Source organism: Talpa occidentalis, unplaced genomic scaffold, assembly GCF_014898055.3.
Source record: "Talpa occidentalis isolate TD23 unplaced genomic scaffold, MPIMG_talOcc4v2.1, whole genome shotgun sequence".
Lineage (NCBI taxonomy): Eukaryota > Metazoa > Chordata > Mammalia > Eulipotyphla > Talpidae > Talpa > Talpa occidentalis.
Genome location: NW_026555331.1, coordinates 130,940,989 through 130,956,947, shown reverse-complemented (window position 1 = coordinate 130,956,947; position 15,959 = coordinate 130,940,989).

Here is a 15,959-nt window from a genome sequence, read left to right as displayed (position 1 = left end):
ATTTTCAGCATATCCTTAGAAAATATTGTTTCTGTCTGTATTGCTCTGTGACTGCTAAATTTTTATGTGAATTGCTTTTTATGTGAAAGTATAATTTTGCATCATTGAAAAACTATTTAAAAGTTCATAATGACCCATGAATCAATACCAAATACTTAGTCTAACACTTCCCTCCTTAGTGGTTGTATCTAAGTCAACTTTAATTAAGCTTAAGGTTTTCTTTCAGTCTCTCCCCAGAGTGCCTCATCATTTTCTGTGTAACTTCAATATGATTTCCATTTCTGCTACTCTACCAATATCACTCTGTCCCTCAGGAAATAGGCTGTGTACAAAAGCATAATCTTTAAAGAACAAAGTAGATCTGAAATATCTCCATGACCACTATTCAATATCACTCCACAGCTCGGCTGAATACTAATGCTGAAGAAGGGGAGAAATGAATAAATAAGCATATTACATGTGTTTGAAATATTGTCCCATTGTTTTTCCTGTAAAACTTATTTGAAAACAAATATTTGGGTACTGTAGGATTTGAATGATCCATATCATGATTTCCACATGTCAGTCATGAAATAGATCAGATGAAATTAATGGGAAGATTTTTCTAGAACCTAATTGTTAATGTTTTAAGGTGAATATATATTTTAATACCTTATATTTTAGTCTGCTGCAAGCTATACTTCTTTTAGCCTTGCAAATAAATCAATGTCAGCTAAAATAATGGTTCTCGGACCAGTATATACTATCATATGAAAAATCTGTTAGTATACAACTCAAAATGGTTATTAATTTCTTTAGTAATTAAAAGAAAGTATTTTAGTAGCATTTACTGATGGCATAAGTAGTTGATGTATACTTATGTTACAATCTCATAAGATTTCAGTAAACCATCTATGTAGTGTTGATTTTTTTAATGTGGTTTTTGCATGTTTTTCCTGTGGTGTGCATGGGTGTGGGGGTGTGGGAGTGGGGGTGGGTGTTTTGTGTGAGAGAGAGAATAGTTTATATCAGCTCCAGAGCATGGTTTGAGGATGAGTTTTGAGATGGTGTTAGATAATTGACCTAGTAGCCACAGAGGGACATTAATATAATGGCCATGCCTTCTTCATCTGCTTTCTTAAAGTCACCACTGTAAACATTCTCATATGCTTTATGTGATAGTCTGTACATATTGGGTGTATTTGTTGGGGTCCAGTCTGGAAAACAGAGCCCAGGCCATTTAGTAAAATGGAGAGACTAAGTCTGGGAATAGTTAGCTTTTTTGAAGAACTACAAGTCAAACACGAAGGAAACCAGCAAATAGTAACAGGTGCTATCTCCCTTTGGGAATAGAAGGATAAAAGAAAGAGATGCTTTTACAGGACCTGTATCCATGAAGGCAGATCCTCTCCAGAGAGAAACCAATCCCGAGAAAAGACAGTCATAGACATAGATAGGATTCCCTATGGGCACTGCCCTATGAGCTTTAAGAGTCCCCTGCTCTGAATCTCACATTTATAAAAAATGAATGTGTTAATGTATCAAACTTAAGAAATATATATTAGTGTCTTTGACATATCAGTCAAATACTCCCTAAAACATAATGGGTGTGAAGAGCAAAATCTTAGTTGTGAAAGTAAGTATAATAAATGATGGCAAAAATACTCCCTTTAAATGTTCTGTTTCCCAAACAGAAACATACTATAGCCAATTATATTTATCTGGGTCAGATTAAAAATCAGTCAGCTGGAATTATGCTCATCTAATCAATACTTGAGGAAAAATTTCAGTTTTTATAATGTCATCATGACAAAGTAAATTTAACAAAAAGTGTAAGAGTGAGTCCTTTACCTTAAAATATTTAATATTCAACTTGCCCAATTGATTTTATGCACCTAACAATTGACAGGTTTTAGGTTTGATGGATTTTATTTATAATTCTAGGAAGACTAATGAAAGAAACTACCTTTTCTTTAATGACAAATTGCAGACGACTTTATTGTCCTACTGTTAACAGATCTTTATAAGGGAAAAATTTCCATTTCAGTGTTTGATGAGCTTAAATGGGTTTCTTACTTTAGATAAATACTTCTCCAAATAATTTTGCTCACTAATTTCCTTTGAGACTGAACTTGCCCACTTGTCATTAAGTGTATTCTAGAGAGTAACTTTGTTTTGTGTTTTCTGACATCGATTCCAATTTTCAATTCTGGTGTGAAATAATGATAGCCTTTCCCTTGAGATTTCAATTTGTTCAATTTCTCTTACTAGAATTTTCACTCTTTTAACAGGCTAAACACATTTCAAATATTTAATTGTCTCCTAACTTATTACATTATTTTGCTATCTATTAAATTTTAGGATCATTTCTTTTATTTAAAAAAGGATCTTTTAATTCCTTTCTAGGCATAGATTCTTTTTTTCCCAGTAAATTTTGACTTCTCACTTGCTTCTTTTCCAGTATACCTAAGAGTTTTAGGCTATTTCTCCATGTATAGCTGAAGATGATTACCATATTGTGTGCATTTAAAAAAAGATTTATATATTTTTGCATACAAGAACTGGGGTATAGGCCAGTGGTGTGGGGGGGTGAGAGGATTCACAGAGACAGGAGTGGGGAGCAGAACAGGCAGATTGACTGAAATACACTGCTGAGGGGAGCAGCAGTCAATATAGAAGAGGTCTGCTGCTCCATGTAGGTTAACTCCCTGGCTCGGGATCAAACTCTTACAGTAGCAGCTGTGGAGAGCTTCATAGTGCTGAGACTTAACCCCTTGTGACACTAGGGAGGCCCTTGTGTGCATTTTTAAAACACAGAAATTACAATAGGCTATGTAAACAAGGAAATGATGTATCTATCACTGTATTCCCAGGAAATATTTTACTTTTCTTGCTTTATCTTATGAAAATAGAACAACTTAGACTTGGTTTGGATATGATATATCTGCCTCATATATATTGTTTCTACCTGTCATTTTAAACTGGAGAAGATAAGACTTTGACACTCATTTCAAAGGATTTCATTCGAAATGTTTTCCACAACTTTAAACAATATCAAGGATTTATTTCTTAATATTTTTAAAAAGCAAGCCCATTGCCGACCCCACTTGACTCATTTTTCAGGCTTCCTGTTATAGAATCATACAAATCCAGGTCATGTCCAACTGGAATCCACTTCTTGCATATTTTTCACCTAGAGGTACTGAATTTTGCTGGCATGTGTCCCTGATTCTGCCCAGATATATAATGTTTGTCCATGCTATATGATGACTACTGCAGCAATAAACCAGATCAGGTCCAGAGCCTGGACCAAAATCAGTTCTACTAATGCTAGGTTTCCTTACCTAGGACTTAGTTCTTAAGGAATATAATTTTTTTGTTCTACAAAATTGCATTATAAGAGGTACCTGAATAGGATATTCATGGTAACAGGACTGGATCCTGTGCCTGGGCTCAAAATTATGGGAAAACAGATTTAACTAGCACTGCTGCTGAATATCCCACCTGAGGTCAGAGATCAATGGGGAGTCCCTGATCTGGTCCTGTCACAGAAGGAGAGGCACAAACTATGGGCATTCTATCTCTTTCTACTGTAGAGAGGGAACAATGCATTTTAACAGGGGTTGACTCTCTTTTAGGTTTATCATCCATATGTACACTACTGTGCTGTTAATTATAGGTACGGGATACAGAGATCTCTAGGACTTACCTTATGTAATTTAGACTTTATACCCATTAAATAGCAATGTGCTGTTTCACCTTCTCCCCAGGCCCTGCAACATTTACTGTATTTCTTTTCAAATTTAAATTTATTTTTAAAACTTACTTTACATTGTTTATTCTACATCAAAGAAAAGGCACTAGATTTTTTTTTTTTCGGTAGTTTTTGGGATTATATACAAAGCAAATAAAGATAGTCCTTTTTTTCTAATATGGATGCATTTCTTTCATGATTGCTCTGACTAGGACTCCAATTACTAAGTTAATAGAAATGGCAAAATGGGCATCCTTGTCCTATTGCTGATTGTTAAGGAAATACTTCCTGTTTTTCACTGTTGAAGATCATGTTAGCTATGGATTTTTCATGTATAGCCATCATTGTATTAGCTTCTTTCCTTTTAGGACTACTTTATTGAGAGTTTTCTTATGAAAGGGTAACATCTTAGTTTTCCCTTACAAAGACCTGTTAACAGTAGGACAATAAAGTTGTCTGCAATTTGTCATTAAAGAAAAGGTAGTTTCTTTCATTAGTCTTCCTAGAATTATAAATAAAATCCATCAAACCTAAAACCTGTCAATTGTTAGGTGCATAAAATCAATTGGGCAAGTTGAATATTAAATATTTTAAGGTAAAGGACTCACTCTTACACTTTTTGTTAAATTTACTTTGTCATGATGACATTATAAAAACTGAAATTTTTCCTCAAGTATTGATTAGATGAGCATAATTCCAGCTGACTGATTTTTAATCTGACCCAGATAAATATAATTGGCTATAGTATGTTTCTGTTTGGGAAACAGAACATTTAAAAGGAGTATTTTGCCATCATTTATTATACTTACTTTCACAACTAAGATTTTGCTCTTCACACCCATTATGTTTTGGGGGAATATTTGACTGATATGTCAAAGACACTAAAAGATATTGCTTAAGTTTGATACATTAACACATTCATTTTTTATAAATGTGAGATTCAGAGCAGGGACTCTTAAAGCTCATAGGGCAGTGCCCATAGGGAATCCTATCTATGTCTATGACTGTCTTTTCCCAGGATCGGTTTCTCTCTGGAGAGGATCTGCCTTCATGGATACAGGTCCTGGTAAAAGCATCTCTTTCTTTTATCCTTCTATTCCCAAAGGGAGATAGCACCTGTTACTATTTGCTGGTTCCCTTCATGTTTGACTTGTAGTTCTTCAAAAAAGCTAACTATTCCCAGACTTATTATAGTCTCTCCATTTTACTAAATGGCCTGGGCTCTGTTTTCCAGACTGAACCCCAACAAATACACCCAATATGTACAGACTATCACATAAAGCATATGAGAATGTTTACAGTGGTGACTTTAAGAAAGCAGATGCAGAAGGCATGGTCATTATATTAATATCCCTCTGTGGCTATTAGGTCAATTATCTAAAACCATCCTCGAAACTCACCCCTAAACTATGCTCTAGAATTGATAAGGTTCCTGATAACTGATAAGATTAATGGAAAATGCTTAGCTTGAATGGTACCCTAACTGTTTTTGAGACTGTGTTCCCATCTTTTGGGTGTTTCTTATATCATTCAGCATAATTCCAGGTCCAATAATTGCAGGTGTCGGATGTTTTAACTTTAAAAGGCTTAACTGCCCTTTCCCTGTCTGCATTAGTAACTTGATATTAAATTACCATCATCATTTCTTATAACTGGATTCTAATTATTATTTCATCCTTGATTAATTGCTCTCCTCTTGGGCCCATTCTTTTCTGGAATTAGATCCCATTGACCTAAATCAGGCTATCACTGTTTCTTCTCCTTCACTGAGAAACCTTCACTTAACTCTAAGTATCTGCTAGGTGTTCAGCCCTGGTATCCAGGCTGGACCCAGTTAGGATATAAAGAACGTATTGTTTTGGATTCCATGTAGAACATTCAAATTAAAAAATAATTTAGCTAGACACTTGTTTCAGAAATACATAAAGAATGGATATAGTCTCAAAGGCTTTCCTAAGCTACCTTCAGAAATCCCTAGATAGACTTAATGGGGTGAGTTTCATTATTTATAAAGCATCTTCCTTAAGAGATAATACCATTCATGCTAGATAAGTTATCAAAACTTATAATAAAGCTCAGTTCATGGTAACACTGATCATTTGTTTTCATTTTAATTTACTTACAGGATTTAAAATTCATATTGTACTTGATTTTATATTCCTAAGACAGAAATATGTTTAGTAAATTGTTCACTGGGTGTTCATTTTATGACTCCCTGGAAAAATAAACCTTGGGCCTCCCTGGTAGTGCAGACAGTTGAGTGCAGTGCTGGGAGGCTGACTGCAACCTCTGCAGTGTGGGTTCGATCCCGGCCAGCCAGGGAGATATCCACATGCGGGAAAGACCTCGCCTGTCTCGCCCCCTGCTTCCCTCAGCAGTGTGTTTTGTCAGTCTGCCTGTTCTGCTCCCCACTCTGGCTCTGGTGGATTGTCTCACCCTCCCGCGCTTCTGACTATACCTAGTGCTTGTATAAAATAAATAAATAAATCTTTAAAAACAAAAACAAACCTTGATTTGTGTCATTAAAATACCATGTTTAATGTAATACACATATTATGAGAATACAGAATGTCACAGTAACACTTTATGTAGGCAAATCTGCTCTACCTTCCACATTGTGCCTTTTGCATAATTTTGACTGAAGAAGAACATAAAATAAAAATATATATGTATTTCTCCACATTCACATGTGTTATATTTGTTGGAGAAACCAAAATAATGCCAATCTTTAATTTTATACTAAGAAAGTCATGAATATGGCATGACTGTCTACTCAGTATTCATTTTATTTACATGATTCCTTTGCAATTATCAAAAGGATTTCCCTCTAGTCTCTAAAAAAGGGCTTGGATTTTTCTATCTTGGTCTCTTTATAAATATTATTCTTTTACATTAAAAACATTTCTGTAGATCCAAATTCTGTCCACCATTCAGAAACCACTTAAATGCCTTTTTCAATTAAAATTTCTCATCAGTTTTGCCCACAACTAACATCCTAAAATTTATTCTCTTATATTTCCTGTTTTTGTATATGTATCTCCCTTTCTGTATTCTCTATTATAATATCGTTATAGCTAGTGTCATTATATTAAATATAACTATAATTTATATTATAAATATAACTATAATTTATATTCTATATTTGATAAATGAGTTTCTTATTATAGTTAACAGTATACTGTTAACTTTTGCAACAGTATATGAAATGCAAAAAGACATGACAAAGTCTCTTACAGCACTTAGTATACAGTCAGTGTTAATACAATTACAATGCAAAATTGGTACTATTTTATAAATTTTTTTTGTATTGGTATTTTATGCCATCTATGTGAAGCAAAATATAAACATTAGAGGGAAGATACGATTCCATCTATACTACAAACCTAGACTTGAGTTGATGGCAGTCAATCATCAAAGAAAGAGCTAGAAACTTTGAGAATTAATACAAAAACTGGGCAGGGGTTTCGTAGGCAGAGGAGAGTTGGAGAGAAACCTTGAGGGTGCAAATGTTACTTCAAAATAGTGATTTCAATTCATTTGGATAAATATCCAGAAGTGAGATTGCTGGCTCATAGGGTCGTTCTATTTTTAATTTTTTTGGAGAATCCTTCATACTATTTTCATAGCAACTGTCCCCAGTTTACATTCCCACCAACAAAGCATAATTGTTCCTTTTCTCCATATCATAGCATCACATTATACATCTTAAGAGTACACAATGTTATATGTCAATTATATCTCAATAAAACTGGGAAAAGTCAAGTGCTCATCATTTGGATATAGTGTAATGTATCAATTTTATTTCACTAATTGTGTTTTTATTGTATCTAAGAAATCAGTGAATGACCTGTTAATCAATATATTCTCCTTGATTTTTCTTTTTATAGAACATAAAAAGAGTACTAGTAGTAGTGAATATTATATGTTCAATTTTTATCTTGTTAAATTTTAGGTGCATATATGGTCTTCTATTTGGATGAAGGCTCAGAAGGGAGGCCTGAAGAGTCATTTTGGCTGTAGAGAGGTGAGACCATTGGTGGAGGTACATATGGAGTTAAGGGCAATTTTTTTTTTAATACCATTCTTTCTGAGATATAATTTAAATATAAAACCTGCACATATTTATTGCATAAAATTTGGTGAGTTTGGACATTTGCATACACCTATCAAGCTATCACCAGTCAAGGTAATAGACCTATCCATTATCTGCAAAAGGGAGAAATCATTTGAAATTATATTTAAATAATCATGAAATTAACCCAGTTACAAATAGAGCAATATAGAGAAGAAGAGGTAACTAATATATGATGTTAAGGAAAAGCTTAGATGATTGCTTTGCCTTACTTAAAGGGACGTATACCTCTACCCATAAATCCAGTCTAAAATGAATGATTAGTGATATGGATATATAAAAGATGGTTGGCTTATAGATGTGGTAATGTGCTGGAGACCAGCTCCAGCTAGAAGTTGTGTCAGAGGTCTCAAAGAGGAGAGGACGGCGTCGGCCAAGTTTTCTCTCGGAGGGCTGAGGGCAAGTGGAGCGAGGTAGAAGTGAGGTAGACACAGACACCTTAGCTCGTGCAAGTATCTCCTACTGAGGGTCTCAGCAGGTCTTTATTTATACCTTGAGGTGAGCACTGAGATTACATCAGCATAAGCATCAAAGCAGAACAGAGACAATCATTACATATTTTCTCATGAATATACAAAGACCCTCTTGATCTCATACTACAAAAGGACACTTCTTTAATCTGATTAAGAAAATCAACAGGGACAATTACTCTCCTAGGTACAACTCTTTTTCTAACATAATCAATTGTCTAAGACAGTACAATATTCAGTAACAATCAATCATCCTGTCAAGCCTTCCTAATTTCAGAGTGGACATGAAAGTCCATTGTTATGCTATATTACTAAAATCAACCCATTCTCTAGTACTCAATTCATCTAGCCTATTATCAATTACTTCAAAGTGATCTAAAACAACTCATCAAATCTATGTAAGTTCTACTGAAGTCTAACTCTTAACTAGAAATTCCTAACCTCCACATGGCCTGCAAATAATTAACCTCTTGCATACCCAGCAAATGTATTATTGTTGCAAACAGGTACCCCCCAGGTTAGGCTATGGTTTCCGAGCACAGCTGTTTCAGGGCAGCTTGTTCTCCATATTTCTCAGGGCCAAAACATTTCTTTCCTAACTATACCTTAAACAATTTTTTACTTCTTTTTGTATAGTTCATGCGTAAGAACAATAAGCCAATTGTCACCTGGGTCCGAATTAGGTTTTCACAGGCCAATTTATAACTAACTTACTTCAGCATTAACCAAGAACAAAGAGGAGAGCGTTAGCAGGCGTTGCCATGGAGACTCCCTAGTTCAGCTCTTCCTTGGGAAGTGCACGAACTTCCTTCTTTTGGGAAGTACAACTTTCCCTCTTCGGGGGAGCACAGGAACTCCTTGCTTCTCGGGAGTCTCCCCTAATGCCCGGTCCTTGTCAAGAGACAGTATGGGAGGCGCAGCCTGCTGCAGTAATGATAATTTGTTACAGTTGACTCTAACACCTTTCCTATTTTCTCTGTGACATGCACATGAAGGAAGTAGGGGGCTGGATATTTAAACATATTGAAAAAGGTTTGAAACAATTTTAGAAAGAATAAGCATTTGAAAGCACAGAGAAATGTAATAAATTTTTGATAGATCAACAAGGAGTATATCTTAAATGTAAATAAAAAAGTTAAGAGTAAAATCCATTTAGGATATACCATCTCAAGGGAGGGAGATGAAACAATCATAGGCATTGCTCTCAGAATTGAAGTAAATAGTATGAAAAGACTTTCTCGGTAGCAGAATAATATTTTGGACTATATAAACATACACATACATACATGCACAGTTTCCTAACAGTCTTGCCCCTTTCTTCAATGAATTGGCAGCATCCATTGCCTGAGGAAGACATCAAAACTAAAGGATTTCTTTTACTCTAAGGGATCAGTGTTTTTGATTTTTAGGAGTCCAAACTTGTGAATATAAAAAGCTAAGAAGTTGAAGGACTAAGGGAATACATACTACATTTGAAAGAATGTTTGTATTATTTAGGTCGCTTGGGAATATCTTATAAGAAAAAAACCCAAAACCATAGTGGCTTAAATAAGTAAAAATATAGCCCATGCTCTCATAAGAATCTATGGGTGTGGTCCAGTCTAGCATTGGCCATATTGATGACCCATTTTACTCCACTTTTATTTCCTACCATCCTCCACACATAAATTGTAGCTTCAGTTACTATAATCAAGATCCAATTTACAGGTGCTAGGAATGGAAAACATAGGAAGTAAAGGACATACCATGTCTTGAAAGTTGCCCATCTCACATCTGCTCACATTTCGCTGGTCCATGACCACACAAGCTAGAAAGAATAGGGTGGGGGTGGAGTAGTGGGGAGCAGAGGAAGAGGGCAGAACCTGTGGCAAGTTACAATTTGAAGATTTTATTTCTAAAGGAAGAATATAGTAATAGATTTTAGGAAAAACTAACGATCTCTAATATAATAACACCTTTTGGTATATTGAAAATATACACAGAGAGAATACATTTACCAGTTCACAAGACAGGGGTAGAAGGGAACCTGACTAATTCACCTACTGCATCTCTCTCAAAGTCTAAGTCCCCCGGGTTATGGGCATTCCTCAGCTAGTCCACATAAGACTAATGACCAGAAATTAATAGATATGTTTCCTGCTTCATTCTATATTAAATGGTGCTGCAGAAACAAAAACAGTACAATTTTAAAACTCCCATTTGGGAAAGGAAAGGATGAAAAACATTGCTAGTCAATTGTAATGATAAATCCTCCCAGATATAATAATATCCTCTATTAAAACATGGGCCTCCCCTGGTGGCACAGGCAGTTTAGCACAGCGCTGTGAAGCTTTCCATAGCCTCTGCAGCGCCAGTTCGATCCCGGCCAGCCAGCGAGGGTCCCATATGGCACGGCAGACCTCTCCTGTCTTGCCCACTGCTCCCCTCAGCAGTGTATTTCGTCAGTCTGCCTGTTCTGTTCCCTGCTCTGTCTCTGGTCAGTCCTCTCACCCACCACCCCGCATCTGGCCTGTACCCTGATTCTTGTATAAATAAATAAATTAATTTTTTTTAAAGTTAAAAAAAAAAAAAAACATCTGGCAAATGTGATTTGAGTCTCTGAAAGCATCTCCTTATCCACTACCTCCATGGTCACAAATAGAGAGACATTATATAATATGTCCTTCCTGGTGATTATACAACTCTTGTTGGTACAATTTGGCATCATAAAAGCTTTCCTTCAGAGTTTTAACAGTCACAGATTTGTGACTTTCACAAAAAAAGAATTGAGATTTCATAGTAAAGGAAAGAAGAAATGGATGTTAAGTGACTTCTCACTTTATAATTTATCAGCCATAATTAATTTTCTTACTCTAAATGAAACAAAGTTCCCCTGAGCCAGTTAAGAAAAAGATAAATCAAAGGAAACAATGTTAGATTGTAGGATTTATCTCTAATGAGATTTCCTGCTGCACATTCCCCACCCCCCACCTCTCTCAAATGTGAAAGGTAACTGCAGAAAATCCTCAAAATATTTGGGAGAATCTAAGAACAGAAGCACCCCACACTTTGATATTTGAGTGGTACCTTATAGTGTTAAAGCATGTTTCACATTGTGTGTACATTATAGAGCTAAGGGACTATTTAGGGTGTCTAGGGACCTGAGATAGATACCTGGTCATTTCTCAAACTTGTCATGGAACAGGGAGCAAGAAGGGATCTCCAGGCCTTCCCGGTGGCGTAGCGGTTGAGCGCTGGGTTGAGAAGCTGCCCACAGCCTCTGCAGCGCCAGTTCGATCCCCGGCTGCTCCCCGGCCACCGGAGGAGGGTCCCACATGGCGCGCAGACCTCTCCTGCCGCCCGCTGCTCCCCTCAGCAGTGTACTTCGGTCCTTCTGCCTGCTCTGCTCCCCGCTATGGCTCTGGTGAATTCTCTCACCTTCCCGCGCTTCTGACTGTACCCGATGCATGTATAAACAAACAAACAAACAAATAAATAAAACATGCCTCTGTAAAAAAAAAATATATATATATTAAAAAAAAGAGAAGGTATCTCCTATGTGATACACTAAGTTATTCATCTTTTCACCACTTGTTGGATATTTCTATTTCTATTTTTTTCAGTTGTTGTATTAAAGGTTACCACCTTTATATGAACACATATGTAAAATTGAGCATATGTTTTTATAACTTGTGCAAACATATAGTAATGAAATGAATGGATTATGTGTTAAGTCTATTTGCATCATTTTTAAAATTTGCCATAGTATTATGTTTAACATGACTGTTCCATTTTACATCATCACCAGTAATGATGGTTATGCCACACCTTTGTCAGTACCTGAAATGGTTTGTTTTGTTTGTTTATTTTAATTCTAATCATTCGAGTTGGTATGTAGTGGTAGGTTATTGTGGGTTTAATTTGCATTTCTCTGATAGTACTTTCCTAATGAGCCCATTTCCTGCACTGTTTTAATCAGAGAAGCCCACTGTTTTATAATTTATATTTGATGTTTTCAGCAAAATTTCATTTAAGAAGTGAAGATCTAAAGTAAAAATTCCATTGGGGAAGTAAAGTAAAAACTTCTCTTTAGCTGATATTTTGTAAATGTCTCTTTTCTTAGAACATGATATATGTTTAGGTCTTTTTGTTCCATTTTAGCATTCTTAAATATTTGGGGCAACCACTGAAAGTATTAATAGAGCTTCAGAAAAGGCCAAATAACTCCTTTTAACTGGATATAAGGTATTTATCCCAAGCGTGGAGGAAAAATTTAAAAATAAAAGTAACTCACCATGATCAGAGATGTGACAAAAAATAGTGGGTAACTGAAATTCTCCTGTTTATATCACCTCATTATTTATATCCATTTTTATTAATTTTTATGTATTGAAATGTTTACCCCTGCAATGAATCCAGCACCAATTATAGTGTTACATTCGCCATTCATAGTTGTGTCAGTCTTTTAATTCTCTTCTATTAAGGAAGTGTGGTATCAGAAAAATGTTTTAAAGTTTGAAAAAGAACATAGCCAAAATCTTGCAGTCAATAGATATATTGACAATTAAGCAACCCTATGACAAATGTTTGTGGAATGCTTCTCAGCTGAATGTGAAAAGCAAAGAATTCTAATGGTATAGGAACAGATCATTTTCAATAAATAACACAACAAAAGTTGGCAATGACCAGATGGGATCAGTAGATACTTATGGTGCATCAAAAGACAGAGTTAATAAAATGATATGAAACAACCCTCAATAGTATGAAACAACCCTCAATAGAAAGACAGTACTGAAAAGAAAGTTAGTTTTTAGTTAGTGGCAGTATGATTATCTCACCATGAGCCTAATGCCAAATGCTTATGATGAGATGAATCAAAAATTATACTAATAAATAAAAGAGGACTAGAAGGGAGGAAAGCGCAAAACCCTGCTCCGCTCCCCCACCCACAAAGTCTGCACTCTCCGACCAACAGAGAAGAGGAAAAAAACAAACTAAAACGACCAACAAGGGCCTCCCCGGAGGAGCAGTGGTTGAGCGCTGGGTTGCGAAGCTGCCCTCGGCCTCTGCAGCGCCGGTATGATCCCCTGCTGCTCCCCGGCCACTGGAGGAGGGTCCCACATGGCGCGCAGACCTCTCCTGCCGCCCGCTGCTCCCCTCAGCAGTGTACTTCGGTCCTTCTGCCTGCTCTGCTCCCCGCTCTGGCTCTGGTGAATTCTCTCACCCTCCCGCGCTTCTGACTGTACCCAGTGCATGTATAAACAAAACAAACAAACAAACAAATAAATAAATAAAACATGCCTCTATAAAAAAAAAAAAAATAAATAAAACGACAAACAAGAACAAACTACACAGCAAGCGGGACTGTTAGTGGAAAGGAACTATTGCAGCCACCACACCCCGTGAACGGGAGCTGTGGAGAACCCTGCAGGATTCGCCGAGGCGGTAGGCCAACGACTCCGAGCACCATTAGAGAACAACAAAGACACCAGGAGACCAGCACACAACCCGGGCTGCCAGTAAGCTTGCGCGGAAAAGCGGCGCGCTTGGCACACTTGAAAAGCAAATGCAAATCGGGATCGCGGCTGCCCAGGTCCCCGTGCCTGCGACCTAGGCTTGCAGGGAGACGCGCGGAGGCCCTCACTGAGGTGAAAGTCCCTCACTGAGTAAGCAGGAACCCGGCACCCAGGCACGGGAGCGTGGTGCAAAAGGCGCCATTCCCGCGCCACTGAACTGGGCTACAGCCTGCGTCCTGGACCTGAGGGCTTTGGAACTGAGACCCGGGGCACGAAATTCGGGGTGTGGTTTCTCCACGACGGTGGGGCACAAGGGAGACACAGCACCCCAAAGCCGTTGAGGTTTACCCTACCATTCTCGCTCTGTTCCCTGTCCCACGGGGGTGGGGGGGTTGAAAAACAGCCCCCCAACAACAATAGGAGAGATCTCTGGCGCCACCTAGTGACCAGAAAAAAGTCACTAACACCCCATAGAACGGGAAATTTCTTAAGAAAAGACTTCTTGAAAAGGGCAGAAGGCTTCTGGAGGACCCAGTGGCCAGCTGGAAAGTTAGCCCATGCCAGGCCCTTCCGACCAGCAGTCTGAGCCCACAGAGGGAGCGGGCACCCACGTCCGGGGCAGACCGGGCACGCAGAAGAGTGTGCCTGAGACCAGATGCGCAGGGACTGCATCCCGCTTCGCCATTTTAGAACAGGGACATTTCTTCAGTAAAGACTGCCTAAAACCAGCAGAAAGCTCCCCCAGAAGCCAGAGATGGTTCCTGGAGGAGCCAGAGGGAAACGGAGAAGTTCACCCAAGATGCCGGCCAGTCCGAACAACACAGTGTCCCAATGCATACGACAAATTAGAAAACAGACAGTAGGGAGTAGAAGAACCACACGCAACCTAACAACTCCTCAGGAAAGAAGCACACCACAAAAAGAAAACCACCCTCCAGATTGCAACGACAGTAACTTGGAAGAACTTCTGAGCCTTCCAGAAAGAGAATTTAAAATTGCCATGATTAAAAAAGTCATAAAGGAAAACAATGATCAGAAGAAGGAAATTGAGTCCCTAAAGAGGGAAAACAATGGTCAGAAGAATGAAATTGACTCCCTAAAGAGGGAAGTAAAAGAAATGCAAGAGATCAAAGAATTAATGGAGAAACTAAAGAACTCTGGGAAAAGCAATGAAAGCAGAATAGATGAAATGGAAGAACGAATAAGTACTCTTGAAGACACAAAAATAAAAAGAACAAAAACAGAAAAGGAAAGAGAAGTACAAAGGAAAAAGAATGAAGAAAGACTTCGGGAACTATCTGACTCCATGAGGAAAGGAAATATAAGAGTTATAGGAATTCCAGAAGGAGAGGAGAGAGATGTAGGAACAGAGAAAATATTCCAGGAGATAATTGAAGAGAACTTCCCAAATGCAAAGAAGGAGCTGAAAATTGATATACAAGAAGCAACAAGAACACCAAACTTCCACGACGAAAGGAAAAACACAACAAGACACATAATAGTAAAGCTCCCAAGAATCCAGGACAAGGAAAAAATAATGAAGCTGACAAGAGGGAAGAAACAAATAACATTCAAAGGAAAACCAATCAGGCTGACATCAGACTTCTCTGAAGAAACACTATGGGCAAGGAGAGAGTGGAGGGACATAGTCAACAGACTCCAAGAAAACAGATGCCAACCAAGAATACTGTATCCCGCAAAGCTCTCCTTCCTCTATGAAGAAAGAATAAGGACATCCCAGACAAAGAGAAAATCCGGAATTTCATTACAACTAAACCCCCACTCCAAAAAATACTACAAGGAATCCTAAAGCCAGAACCTCAGAGGGACGAATAACAATGAAAGAAGACCAAAAAAAAAAAAAGTTATTAAAAGAATAAATAAATAAAATCAAAGGAAAGACAAACACAATGGCAAATACAGATGCTAACATATCAATATTAACTCTAAATGTAAATGGACTAAACTCTTCAATAAAAAGACAGAGTTGCAGCCTGGATTAAGAAACAAAACCAAACCTTTTGCTGTCTCCAGGAAACACATTTAGCTACAAAAGATAAAAATAGGCTCAAAGTTAAAGGATGGAAAACAATCCTACAAGCAAATGGACCCAAAAAGAAAGCAGGAAC